This window comes from Rattus norvegicus, chromosome 3 (genome assembly GCF_021556685.1).
Source record: "Rattus norvegicus strain SHRSP/BbbUtx chromosome 3, alternate assembly SHRSP_T2T, whole genome shotgun sequence".
Classification (NCBI taxonomy): domain Eukaryota; kingdom Metazoa; phylum Chordata; class Mammalia; order Rodentia; family Muridae; genus Rattus; species Rattus norvegicus.
The window spans coordinates 33762832-33777354 of record NC_141536.1 but is presented as its reverse complement, the minus strand read 5'-3'; the positions used below and the strand labels follow the sequence as shown (position 1 = coordinate 33777354).

At 42.7% G+C, this 14523-nt stretch overlaps 1 protein-coding gene and 1 non-coding gene across 6 annotated transcripts in view; one reads left to right on the top strand and one right to left on the bottom strand.

The window, feature by feature from the left end:
* Lypd6 (Ly6/Plaur domain containing 6) overlaps positions 1 to 14523 on the bottom strand; it is a 145610-nt gene that overhangs the window by 72646 nt on the left and 58441 nt on the right.
* Trnav-aac2 (transfer RNA valine (anticodon AAC) 2) lies at positions 147 to 218 on the top strand. The gene has a single exon. It is a non-coding gene; the product is annotated as a tRNA-Val (tRNA).

The following is a 14523-nucleotide window of genomic DNA, read 5'->3' as shown; positions in this document are numbered from 1 at the left end:
TGAACTAGTCTATGGGGGGAGGGTGGCAATGGGGGGAGGGTTGGGAGGGGAACACCCATAAGGAAGGGGAGGGGGGAGGAGGATGTTTGCCCGGAAACCGGGAAAGGGAATAACACTCGAAATGTATATAAGAAATACTCGCGTGGGTTTCCGTAGTGTAGTGGTTATCACGTTCGCCTAACACGCGAAAGTTCCCGGTTCGAAACCGGGCGGAAACAGCGCTTAAATTTTGGGGCTGGGGATTTAGCTCAGTGGTAGAGCACTTACCTAGGAAGCGCAAGGCCCTGGGTTCAGTCCCCAGCTCCGAAAAAAAGAACCAAAAAAAAAAAAAAAAAAAAAAGAAATACTCAAGTTAATAAAAAAAAGAAAAGAAAAGAAAAAAAAAAGTAGGGAATCGAGTAGGCCAATTACTATAGAAGAGATTGGGAATGTGGCTAAATTTCTGTCATTAAAATGGAGAACAGAAATGGATAATTTCATAGTGGGCTGCATGCATCTAATACAGAATAGAAATCATTAAAATTAATGATTCAAGATGATAGAATCTCAGGAAAAACCCTCAACGCCCACCATCTTAGGAGAGTTACTGAGACTTAAAGTCAAAGCCAGTGAAGGTAGGTGTCAAGGAAGTGGAGGCGCTACCATCAATAACAATTACAAACACTCTAGGTAGAATCTAGATGCATGTGGCCAACAACGGGGGCTGGATGGAGTGGGGAAGAGTTTCCATAAGACATTACCATCGTCATGGCAGCCACACAGGTGAACTGAAAGCAGTGGGCTTACAAGAATACCCTTGGCAGGGAATAGAGAGGCAAAGATTAAAACAGAGACAGAAGGAATGCCCATTCAGAGCCTGCCCCACATGTAGCCCATACATATACAGCCATCCAATTAGACAAGATGGATGAAGCAAAGAAGTGCAGGCCGATAGGAGCCGGATGTAGATCGCTCCTGAGAGACACAGCCAGAATACAGCAAATACAGAGGCGAATGCCAGCAGCAAACCACTGAACTGAGAATAGGACCCCCATTGAAGGAATCAGAGAAAGAACTGGAAGAGCTTAAAGGGGCTCAAGACCCCATATATACAACAATGCCAAGCAACCAGAGCTTCCAGGGACTAAGCCACTACCTAAAGACTATACATGGACTGACCCTGGACTCTGACCTCATAGGTAGCAATGAATATCCTAGTAAGAGCACCAGTGGAAGGGGAAGCCCTGGGTCCTGCTAAGACTGAACCCCCAGTGAACTAGATTGTTGGGGGGAGGGCGGCAATGGGGGGAGGATGGGGAGGGGAACACCCATAAAGAAAGGGAGGGGGAGGGGTTAGGGGGATGTTTGCCTGGAAACCGGGAAAGGGAATAACACTCGAAATGTATATAAGAAATATTCAAGTTAATTAAAAAAAAAAAAAGAAAGCAGTGGGCTTTATCAACAGGGTCTAAAAGACATTTGGTGAAACGAAGTCTCCATCTAAAATAAAACTTAGTTCAAGATAAGAAGAAAATTTAAATCTTTAAACTTGAAAAATGTAACCATTAAAAAATATATATCAATTGTAGACTATATCCCACCCCATCCCTCAGACAGAAGATTCCTACCTCACTAGAGGTCAGGCCAGCACCCTGAATCCAAGAAGAGTCTGCCCTTCCCCACCTTGCCTATGTTGACCACCATAACCCCAATCATCCCTTCTCTCCTTGTTCCCACATCCTGGTCAACATCTCCAGCAAAAGTCTCCTACTCGGGCCAGTTCTCTGAAGTCTGCTATCTGAACGGAAGCATGCTGGACTCCAGAGGACCTCCAGTTGATCAGAAGCCACACACATTGACAAATCTCCAGCACCCAACTTGGACCAAAGGCTATCCAGGCTATTAGAAGTCTAGCCCTCGATTTGGGCAGATGCCCCCTACTCAACCATAGGCCACTGCAACCAGAAGACCAGACAGGAAACAGAAACCAAGGAAGAAAACACCCACCCAACAACCGATAATAGCCGGAGCAATGTGTTACCATCAGAGCCCAGCCATCCCACTATAGCAAGTCCTGATATTCCAACACAGCTGAAGCAAAAGAAAATGACCCTAAAACCAACCTAATGAAGACGACAGAGATCCTTAAAGAAGAAATAAACAAATCCCTCAAAGCAATCAAGGAAAAGACAGTCAAAACTTTAGAGGAAACCAATAAATCTCTTAAAGAATATCATGAAAGCCAACAAACAAACAAATTAATAGGCAAAGGAAACAAATAAATCTGCTCAAGAACTGAAATGGTAATAAAGACAATAGAACTGGGGGAATTCTGGGAATGGAAAAATCTAGGTAAGCAAACAAGAACTACAGACACAAGCATCACTCTCAGAATACAAGAGACGGAAGAGAGGATCTTAGGCATTGAAGACATAATAGAAGAAATAGATACATCATTCAAAGAAAATGTTAAATCTAAAAAATCCCTTACATAAAACATCCAGAAAATCTGGGACACTATGCAAAGACCAAAGCTAAGAATAATAGGAACAGAAGAAGAAGATTCACAGCTCAAAGGGCCAGAAAATACTCTTAACAAAATCATCGAAGAAAAATTTCCTAACCTAAGAAAGGACATGCCCATAAAAGTACAAGAAGCTTAGAGAACACCAAATAGATCGGACCAGAAAAGAAAGTGCCCTTGACATAAAATAACAAGAACACTAAACATGCAAAGAAAGAGTGCTAAAAGCTGCAGGAGAAAAGGGCCAAGGAACATTTAAAAGCAGACCTATTGGAATTACACCCCACTTTTTCAATAGAGACACTAAAAGCCAAAAGGGCCTTAAGAGATATGCTGCATATACTAAGAGACCACAGATGCCAGCCCAGACTACTTGTACCCAGCAAAACTTTCTATCACAATACATGGAAGAAACAAGATATTGCATGATAAAATCAAATTTAAACAATATCTATCCACAAACCCAGCTCTTTAGAAGGTACTAGAAGGAGAACACCAATCCAAGGAGATTAACTACACCCCCCCAAATAAATAAATAAATAAATAAATAAATAAAACCCACGGGCAATAAATATTCTCACACCAGCAAAACAAAACAAAAAGAAGGGAAATGTGTGCACACACACAGAGACAGCCCACATATACATATACATATACTACCACCAACTACAACAAAATAATAAGAATTAATAGTTCATTGGTCATTGATATCTCTCAATATCCATAGGAGTCCCTAATAAAAAGATAAAGACTAACAGAATGTATGTAAAAAACAATATCCATCCTTCTGCTGCACAGGAAACACATGTCAGCATCAAAAATAGACATTATCCCAGAGTAAAGGGTTAGAAAAGTATTTTCCAAGCAAATGGCCCCAAGAAACAAGCTGGTCTAGATATTCTAATATCCACCAAAATAGACTTCAATTAATCAAAAGACATGGGGAAGGAAACCATACTCATCAAGGAAAACTCCACCAAGAGGACATCTCAATTCTGAATATCTATGTGACAAATGCAAGGGCACCTGTATTTGTAAGAGAAACATTATTAAAGCTTAAATCACATATCGACCAATGGATAGGTCACCTAGGCATAAACTAAACAATACTAGATCTAACAGATATTATGAACCAAATGTACTGAAGAGATATCTTACAGAACATTTCACCCAAACACTGAAGAATATACATTATTCTCTCCATCTCAGGGAACATTCTCAAAAATAGATCCTATACTTGGTCACAAAGCAAGTCTTACTTAAAATAACCCTGCATCCAATCCATAGTCCATCCACCACAGACTTCTGGATACCACTGGGTTTCAACAACAGAAACAACAGAAAGCCTGTAAACTCAGAGGTCAAGCCAGAAATAAAGAAGAAAATTAAAGACTTCCTAACATTCAAGTAAAACGAATGCACATCATACTCAAACTTAGGGGACCCAATAATGCTAAGAAGAAAGTTCATAGCACCAAGTACCTACATAAAGAAAGAAGAGAGATCTCCTACTAGTGACTTAACAGCACACCTGAAAGTTCTAGGACAAAAAGAAGCGAACACACCCAAAAGGAGTAGAAGGCAAGAAATAATGAAACTGGGGGCTGAAATCAATAAAATAGAAACAAAGAACAGTACAAAGGATCAATAAACCAAAGAGTTTGTTCTTTGCAAAAAGCAACAAGATAAACAAATTCTCATCCAAACGTACTAGAAGGCAGACGAATATCCAAATTAACAAAATCAGAAGCAAAAAGAGGGACATAACAACAGACACCGAGGAAATCCAAAGAATCATTAGTTCATACTTCAAAAACCTATACTCAGCAAAATTGGAAATTCTACAACAAATAGACAATTTTCTCAATAGCTATCACTTAGCAAATCAAGATCAGAAAAACAATAAATAGAACTATAACCTCTAAGAAAATAGAAGCAGTCATTAAAAGTCTCCCAGCCAACAGTACAGGGACAAATGGTTTTAGTGCAGAATGCTACCAAACTTTCAAAGAAGAGCTCGAACCAATCCTCCTCAAACTATTCCACAAAATAGAAACAGATGGAACATTGCCAAATTCATTTTATAAGGCCACAGTCACCCTGATATCCAAACACACAAAGACTCAACAAAGAAAGAGAATTACAGACAGAAATTACGAAAGAGAAATTATAATTTCTCTCATGAACACTGATGCAAAAATAGTCAATAAATACTTGCAAACTAAACCCAAGAACACATCAAAGAGATCATGATCAAGTAGGTTTCATCCCAGAGATGCAGGAATGGTTCAACATATGAAAATATATCAGTATAATATACAATAAACAAACTGAAAGAAAAAAAGGATCATCTCATAAGAGGTTAAGAAAGTCTTTGACAAAACCCAACACCCCTTCATGAAAAGTCTGGGAGAGATCAGGGATACAGGGAATATTTTATAATTATAATAAAAGCAATTTACAGCAAGGCTGTAGCCAACTTCAGAATAAATGGAAAGTCAAAGCAATTCCACTAAAATCATGAACAGCATAAGGCTGTCCACTCTCTCCTTATTTATTCAATATGGTAATTGAAGTTATAGCTAGGGCAATAAAATAACTAAAGGAGAACAAGTGGGTACAAATTGTAAAGAATGAAGTCAAAGGATCCCTGTTTGCAGATGATATAATAATTAATACATGTAAACAACACCAAATATTCTACCAGGGAACTCCTTCACCCTCATCGAACTGGATACAAGATTAACTTAAAAGAATCAGCTTTTCACCAAGATGGAGTTGAAATCGAAGAAGGAAGCTCCTGCCCCTCCCACAGCTGAAGTCACTGAAGCCAATGCAAAGGCCTTGAAAGCTAAGAACGCAGCGCTGAAAGGTGTCGACAGCCACAAAAAGAAGATCTGAACATCACCTACTTTCCAATGGCTCTGGAGGTAGCTAAAATATCCTTGAAAGAGTGCACCCAGGAGAAACAAGCTTGACCACTATGCTATCATCAAATTCCCACGGACCAGTGAGTCAGCCATGGAAAAAAAAAAAAAGAGGACAACAAGAAGTTTATGTTCACTGTGGATGTCAAGGCCAACAAGCATCAGTTAAATAGGTCATGAAGAAACTCTACGACATTGATGTGGCCAAAGTCAATACCCTGATAAGGCCTGACAGAGAGAAGAAGGTGTGTGTTCACTTGGCTCTGGATTATAATGTTCTGGATGCTGCCAACAAGATTGGGATCATCTAAAGTGAGTCCAGATGGCTAATTCTAAATATACCCTTTTTCTTTTTCCAACACCCCCCCCCACACACACACACACAAATCAGTATCCTTGTTACATACTGTGGTAGTTTGAATGTAACTGGCTCTCATAGGCGCATTGAGAGTAGCACTATTAGGAGGTGTTGACAGCCTTGTTGAGTAGACGTGACCTTACTTGAGGAAGTGTGTCACTGTGGAGCTGGGCTTTGAGTTCTAATATGTTCTCAAGCCATGCCTTGTGGGACAGTCTCCTTCTGCTGCCCGTGGAACAGGATGTAGAGTTCTCTGCTCCAACACTGCCATGCTTCCTGCCATGATGATTATGGACTAAACCTCTGAACCTAAAGCCAGTCCCAATTAAATGTTTTAAAACTTCAAGTCTTTGAAGAAGAAAACTGAAGAAGATGTCTCAGAAGATGGAAAGATCTTTCATGCACATGGATCCATCAGCTCAAGATGATAAAAATGGCCATCTAACCAAAAACAATCTAAGTTTCAACACAATTCCCATCAAAATTCCAACACAATATTTATGTACCTTGAAATGACAGTGCTCAGCTTCATATGGAAAAAAAACAGGATAGCTAAAAACAATCCTAAATAATAAAAGAACTTCAGGAGTTATGACTATACCTAATTTCAAGCCATGAAACAGCTATAGTGAAAAAAATTACATGGTATTGGCATAGAAACTGACAGTTTGATCAATGAGATCAAACTGAAGATCTAGATGTAAATGCACATACCTGTGGACTGATATCACTTTTTACAAATAATCCATAAATATACAAGGAAAAAAAAGAAAGCATCTACCACAAATGGTGCTGGACTAACTGGATGTTTGCATGTGGAAGAATGCAAATTGATCCATAATTATCACCATGCACAAAACTCAAATCTAATTGGATCAAGACTTCAACATACAACCTAAAACACTGAATCTAATACAGTGGAGAATAGCCTAGAGTGTGTTGGCACAGGAGACAACTTTTTGAACAGAATGCCAATCACACAAGCACTAAGATGAACAATTAATAAATGGGGCTTCATGAAACTGAAAAGCTTCTATAAGGTAAAAAACACCACCAATAGTAGAAAATGGCAGCCTACAGAATGGAAAAGATTTTTACCAACTCTACATCTAACAGAGGGCTAATATCCAAATATAAAGAATTCAAGAAACTAGACATCAACAAATTGAATAATCTGATTTTAAAATGGAGTACAGATCTAAACAGAAAACTCTCAACAGAAGAATCTCAAATGTCTGAGACACACTTAAAGAAATGTTCAGCATCCTTAGTCATCAGGGAAAGGCAAATCAAAACAACTTTCAGATTCTACACACCTGAAAAATGGCTAAGAACAAAAACACAAGTGATACTAGCAAGGATGTGGAGCAAGGGGAACACTCCTGTGTTGTTTGTGCAAACATGTACAACTACTATGAGAATCAATATGGTGGTTCCTCAGAAAACTGAGAATCGATCTACCTTAAGACCCAGCCAGATGACTCCTGGGCATGTAACAAAAGGAGACTTCATCTTACCTCAAGAAAATTTGTTCAATGATGTTCACAGAAGTTTTACTCATAATAGAAGAAACTGGAAACAACCAACCAAAGAATGGATAAAAAAATGAGGAATATTTACACAATGGAGTTAATACTCAGCTATTATAAAAATGGCATCATTTGGAGAAAGGATTGAAGGAACTTAAGGGGTCTGCAACCCCATAGGAAGTACGATAATATCAACCAACCTGAGTTTCCAGGGACTAAGCCACCAACCAAAGAATACATACACATAGGGGACCCATGACTTCAGCCGCATATGTAGCAGAGGATGGCATTGTCTGGCATCAATAACAGAGGACCTTGGTCCAGTTTGGGAAACACCAGCATGTTGAGGTGGGTATGGGTAGGTGGGAGGGGGAGCATCATCATAGAAGCAGGGGGAGGAGGTATGGGAGAGGGGGTAATGTGGAAAAGGGATAACATTTGAAATGTAAATACATAAAATATAAAATATCCAATAAAAATGACATCATGAAATTTCCAGGCAAATAGATGGAACTAGAAGTAATCATCTTGAGTGAGGTAACATAGACCCAGAAAGACAAGCATGGTACATATGCACTTATAAGTAGATGTTAGCTGTGCTTTAAAGAATAACCCTGCTACAATTCCGAGACCCAGAGAGGCTAAATAACAAGAGCAGCTTAAAGGGGGTGCAAGGATTTTCCTGGGAAGGAGAAATAGATTTCAAGGGTGGACTGGGGGCAGGTAGGGATGAAAACAGGAAGGGTTAAAGTGAGATTTCAATCCAGCCAAACCTCCAATCTACAGTTTTTCAGGCCTATAGGATGTGCTGGGACCAGAGCCTAGCATAATAGTCATCAGAGAGACTTCATCTAGCATCTGAGGGGAGCAGATGCAGAGTCCCACAGCCAGATATTAGGCAGAGCTCAGGGAATCCTGTGAGGGAGAAGGAGGAAGAAGAGGAAGAGGAGGAGGAGGAAGAGGAGTCAACACCACAGGGATCAATGACACCCTAAGAACAGAGCCTACAGAACTAACTAACTGGGACTCAAGGAGGCTCACAGAGATCAGGGAACCTGTATGGGTCTGATCGATGTCCTCTGCATTTATGCTACGGTTGTGTAGCTTGCTGTGCTTGTGGGATTCCTAACCCACCAGCCACTGTGGAACAGAGGCTGTCTCTGACTCGTTTGCCTGCCTTTGGCACCCTCTGCCTCCTACTGGGTTGCCTTGCCCAGCCTTGATGTGAGAGTTATGTGTCTGGTCTTATTGTAGCTTGCTATGCCATATTTGGTTGATGACCCTGGAAGGTCTGCTCTTTTCTGAGAGGAGGTAAAGGGGGATGTAGATTCAGGGGAAAGAGACGTGAGGGGTGGGAGAGTTGAGGGAGGGGAAGGTGGGAGAACTGTAGTGGGGATGCAATATACGAGAGAATGAAAAGAATGCAAAAAAGGGTCAATTATAATCCTCACTCCAATCAAACAGAAGCAACAATTCAGAATCACTGCAGCTCTTCCAATTCATCAGTGAAGGGCATACTTTATAACCACATCCCCTTACTTAAAACACTCCCTCCAGGGCGGGCGGGGGACTACTCACAAGGGTACTCTACCCACAAGCCCCTCCCCAAGGTCATAGAGGAAGCAACTTCTGTCTGGAAGAGGAAACTGTGAAGGAGCTGGCTGCAAGGGAGACAGGGAGTTCCAGAGGTGGAGCCATCAGAACTCCTCTGGCTAGGGTAGCCGTTCATGGATGCATCGGCTTTTAAGTTACCCATGCCTTGGGAGGACCATCGATATGTCCATGGGCTCCCTATGCTGCTGCTGAATAGAACTGCTTCTTGGGTCTATTGCCAGTGTCCTATCTTGTTCATTAAAGATAGTACCAGTAAAGCCCAAAGGCATATCCAGTGATGTCTGTCAACAATATATAATATGATTTAATCATTGGGAAAATAGGTACATGCTACATACCAGTCGGTGCATATAAAGTGAGAGAAATCCAAATGTCAGTGGTCATCACAGAAGTGTGAAATGTCAAATGACTTTTAGCTTACATGTATGACAAGAAATATCAGAGACAAGATTATGATGTATTAGGAATGAGTGACAAATCAATGGTGTGGGGAGCATTCTCCATATTGTTTTTCAAGATGTTTAGAGTAGATAAGAGGGACGCATAGCACAGTACCTGAGACAGAAAGATTGCTGTTAATTCTATTCCTTCCAGAAAGGTAAAGCCCACCTGTGGAAACACTGTCAGACTCTGGATCGTGCACAACTTCCCCAGAGGGGAAGGAAAGTCATTAGCACAGAGGGCTCTGGACTCACCACTGTCCAGAGGAATGACAACTGCTGGCTGACTTCCTCAAAATAGCATCTGTGCGGGAGAGAGGATGGCATTACAGCCCGTATATGAGCTAAAGCCAAAACCTTCACTTCTCACTCTGCACACAAAAGCCTCAAAGTACACTTGCCAGCTGCTGGAAAGGGGCACTCTGTTTGAGACCATCAACCCTCCCAAGTCACAGACAAGCTTTGCATAGTATCTCCAGAAGATCTTCCCAACGCAGTGCAAACCAAAAGCATACCACAGAGGATGAGGCGGGGAGCTGAAGAGCTGGCTTGATGGTCAAGAACACTTACTGCTCTTGGCGAGGACTTGGGTCCAATTGCCAGTACTCACACAGCCATTCACAAACATCTGTAACTGCCTCTTCCAGGGCATCCAAAACCCTCTTCTAGCCTCGGTAGGCAGCAGGCATCCATGAGGTGCACTTACATGCATGCAGGCAAAACACCCATTCACATAAAATAATCAAATAGTTTCTTAAAGCTCACCACAAGAGAGAGCAAGTCTCTATGATACCGACACAACCACACCTGTGGTGATCTGTATGCTGGAGCCCCAGGATCTTAATGTTAAACTTAGAACACCCTCCATTCAAATTCCGTTCAAAACCTACTTATTCTTGTTGATTGGGGAAAGCCAGTCTCATCTTCTCTCACAGCTCTCTCGCTCTTCAGATCTGTGCATGGTACCCTCTGATACTCAAGTGCTACCACGTCCAATAAAGCAGTTCCTGGGCTCAGCCAGGCCTCTGGGACCAGATCCTTGTACACAGCAGGCAAGATATCAAAAAACATCCACCCTCTTGCTGAAGCTACCCTGCTGTCTTCATCCACTCTCCACGGACTCGGCTAGCCTTAATGCTTGATGAACTGGCAATTTAACATCTTCTACTACCCCGAAAGAGCAACCAGGGATCTTTTCCCCCCTCAAAACGAATGCTTCTGTAGTTGCATGTTAAAAATAAAGCAGTTACCTCCACACAGCTAAGAGCTCTGAATTAACAAGCTCACCACCAGTTTTGACCAGACTGACTTCACCTGTCATCCTGCTGGAAAGGCTAGAAACACAGATTGCATTCTAAATGGCACCTTTTCCAGCCCAATCAGCCCTCAAAAAACCCTCCTGATGGCAGCTATTTACGTGGGAAACTGAAAAGCTACGGATGCATAAATGTGTTCAGATGACTGATTATAATTACCATGAAAAAGGGCTCGTAGCTATCACTGAATCATTTCAACTCTGGGAGGTGGGGAGGGGTAAAGACTTGCTCAGGGCTCTGCGCTGTCGAGAGGATACAGCGTAAGAATGCAAGACCGTACATGCATTTTCCATCCCAACCTGGGCCACGGTGCAAGAGTTTGCACTGTGGTCCTGCAGAAAGCCACAGCCATCAGAACTTTCCTAGAGTCTCAAATCTGAACCTAAAGAAATTTGGGGGAAAAAACATATCCAGCACCTTTGTAAAGCTCCCAATAAATAAATAACATCAAACACACACACACACACACACACACACACACACACACACACACACACACACACAGCCCCACTGTACAGCAGCATCCTGCTTATGGAAAGGACAAATCCCACAGTCTGATCACAGCATCCCTGTCCCTCAGGACAACTCAAGAGTCCTCTGAATTTTATAGAGCTGAGGGGAAAACTCTATAAAGTGTTCACAAATTCTGCCCTCTCTACTCCAAATTCAAACAGCCACCCAGGGGTTGCTTTCTACAGGCATATTCATGGTGCTTTCCAAACCTGTATTTGTATGTCCGCAAGCTACTCAACTGTTCTGACTCATGTACTATAGACCACGCCACAGTCTAAACTGTGCTGTCCCTTTCCAGCTCACGGGGTGAAGCCCCAGCTCCAGGGAGACAGCATTTGGGAACGGGACTTTGAGAGGTCACCAGCATAGGTGTGTTCCAAAGGAAGAGACTCTCCTGATAGGCAGAGACCAGAGTAAGAGCTTCTCCCTACCGTCATGTGAGTATGGATGTCTGTGAGCCAAGGGCAAGATTTCACGAAGACCAGATTCGCTGGCACGTTGCTCCAGCCTCCGAAATTATGATATAATAAATGCCCAGTGTTCAGAGAAGCCAGTCTGTGTGCATTTGTCATGGCAGCCTGAGCTTACTGAGACATCTGCCTTCCATGCGTCCCTGCTGCTCCATTTCCTGGCACTACACGACCAAACCATTCATCCCACTGAGGGCCCTTCAGCTGTTCTTCGCTGGGATATTGAACCACATTTCCTTCTAGTTGATACATCGCTTTTCAGAAGCTCTATTCTTCCTGCAGCATCTGTCCGTCTCTGTAACCAGAAGGGAGGCATGTCACGGCGAGCGGGAATGCTGGGTCATGTCTAGCTCACCACACCTCTTGGGACGGCCTATCAGTCACTCTGCGAAACCAGGTTCAATGTGTCCCCTGTGAGGCTCAAACGATGTTGTGAGAGGCCGTGTAAGTGTAAAAAGACGAGTACACTTTCTTAGCTCGTCTTTTTTTTTTTTTACATCTCACTGCAAATCGATGCAAAAAGCACACAACACCAAGAACACAACCACAACAATGGCAACAACAACCTAGATACATGACAACAGCCGTAGTAGACTATGCCTCACGAACTAAGTTTCAAGTAACGTCACTGCCTATCCATTCTTTGCAAAGTAAGGGGAACCCTACTTCCTCAGGAAGACCACACACACACACATGCTGCAACCCTGAAGTCAAGTGCTTGGTGGTTCTCCCAGCCCTGGGAATTTAATGTCTGACTGGCCACGGTGTGTCACCTGTCCATCCAATTGATGCGACTGTAAAATTGCATGTGGCTCCTTCTAAACTTGGAGAGAGTGGGCATTACAGTTTGTTGTTTGTAACATGCATTTTCTCCATAGCCAGAAAAAGAAGAGAGAATAGAGTATGAGAAAACGTAACGACATTTTGAATTTTTTTTCTACACTAGCCAGAGCTGCTGGGCAAGTGGCCCCATGCCTGACTGAGACACTCGATGTAAGTAAGGGCCAGGTCTTACCTTTAAAACTTCAGACTCCCTCACAGTACCTGGCACATAGCAAAAACCAATTATTCAGCAAACAATCGGGACACACGTGGAAGGGAGTGCTAGTGAGGGTTTTTCTCCTGCAGGGAGCAGGTTCCTCATCCTGACCTCCAGAGGTCTCCTCAGAGAATGTGCAGCTGCTGAGCCCAGCCCTGGCTCTGAAGTCAGAACTATGGCTTTGCACCCCACAGTGACGGTGCTCCTGCTTCTGACATGTCTGAACTCCTTTCTCCATAAAGGAGGGGGATTGACAACCACCATGAAGGCTTGTTGTAAACGCTGAAGAGATACACACACAGCTCTGAAAACACAATCCAGTATACTATATGTAATGAAGGTTGTTTTGTATGTTTGCTACACTGAGAGTCAAAACCAGGACTGGGCGTGTGCTAGACACGTGGCTTACCAGTAAGCTCTATCCCAGCCCCCAAATCTATCTGCCTGCCTGTCCACCAGCCTGCCTATCTACCCCTCCCCCTCTCTTCAATTCTTTTTAATACCATGCAACTCTGGCTTGTCTGAAATTCACTATGTAGAAGAGGCTGGCCTCAAATTCCCAGAGATCTGCTTACCTCTGTGTCCTGAGCATCAAAGATGTACAGCACCACACGCCGCCTGTTTTAATTGTTTCTCTCTGAAGAAAAGGCTACACAAGCCATATAAGTCATAGGCTGCTTTGCATCTATAAATTATATCTAGCAATATCTCCATGCGATTATCTGTCCACACTGTTCTATAACTTAATGAATTGTATATTTTGAGCTGGGGGGGGGGCATCAGTAAATCCTAATATTAAGAAAACCACAGACCTTGCTGTAGGATTTCCGGTCCTCGGATTTAGAGTCAAGTACATATCCTGACAAACAGCATAATCAAAAAAGACAGGGCCTGTGTGACTGAGGAGTGGACGCTGCTGCAATTCTCAGCAGAAATGTCACAAAGACTTTCCCAAAGAGCCAGCTATCTCCAAATAAGGCCACTGAACCAGAATAGGAGCCAACTGCAATTCTGCAATGACATGGATCTGCCACAAAGGACTGGGTGAAAGGGAAACAAACCATAGTCAATCAGATCTTCTTAAATTCTCAAGCCAGGGAGAATGAAACAGGCACTCGAGTTCAGGGCTGTAGCATGTGTGTGGGATTTTCCTAAGAATCAGGGTTTCCCCTCCCACATACACTCCAATACATACCACGCACATGCTTTCTCAAAAATGGATAGGTAATGAAACACAAAGCTATCAAAGGTAAGAGGCAAGAAAATGAAACCAAGGGGAGGGATCAGCTACTGTGAGCTAAAGGAGTTTTAATGTCTGCTGAAGCTTTCTCCAAGATCAATAAAAGCACCTTGAAAACCCACCAAGGATCCAAAGCACAGATGAGAGACACCTGGATGGACTATCTGCTGGCAGGGAGTAGAAGGCAAAATAATTATCAGTTACAATGAAGAGCCTTGTACTACGGCTCTCAGAGGGAGAGGGGTCTGGTGGAGACAGGACAGATGACTCGAGAAACCTGGGGGAGGAACTGGCTGATTAGAAACATGAAGCCATTTACCCTGCTCCAGGCCTGGCTCAGGAAATCAGCTGTGCCTTGACCCACAGACCTTAAACAACAAAAGCAGACACACAAACTAAGCCCTAAGAGGGACAGGTCAATACCCTTGATCCTGAACCTTTGCTTCTTCAAACGCAAACGTCATAATGAACACATCATAATGAACTCGTCCCTGGTTGCAGGCTGTAAGCCAAGGAGCAGATGTACACGTGCTCCCAAGGGCCATTCATTAATAAACAAAGCCATTCTGGCCTC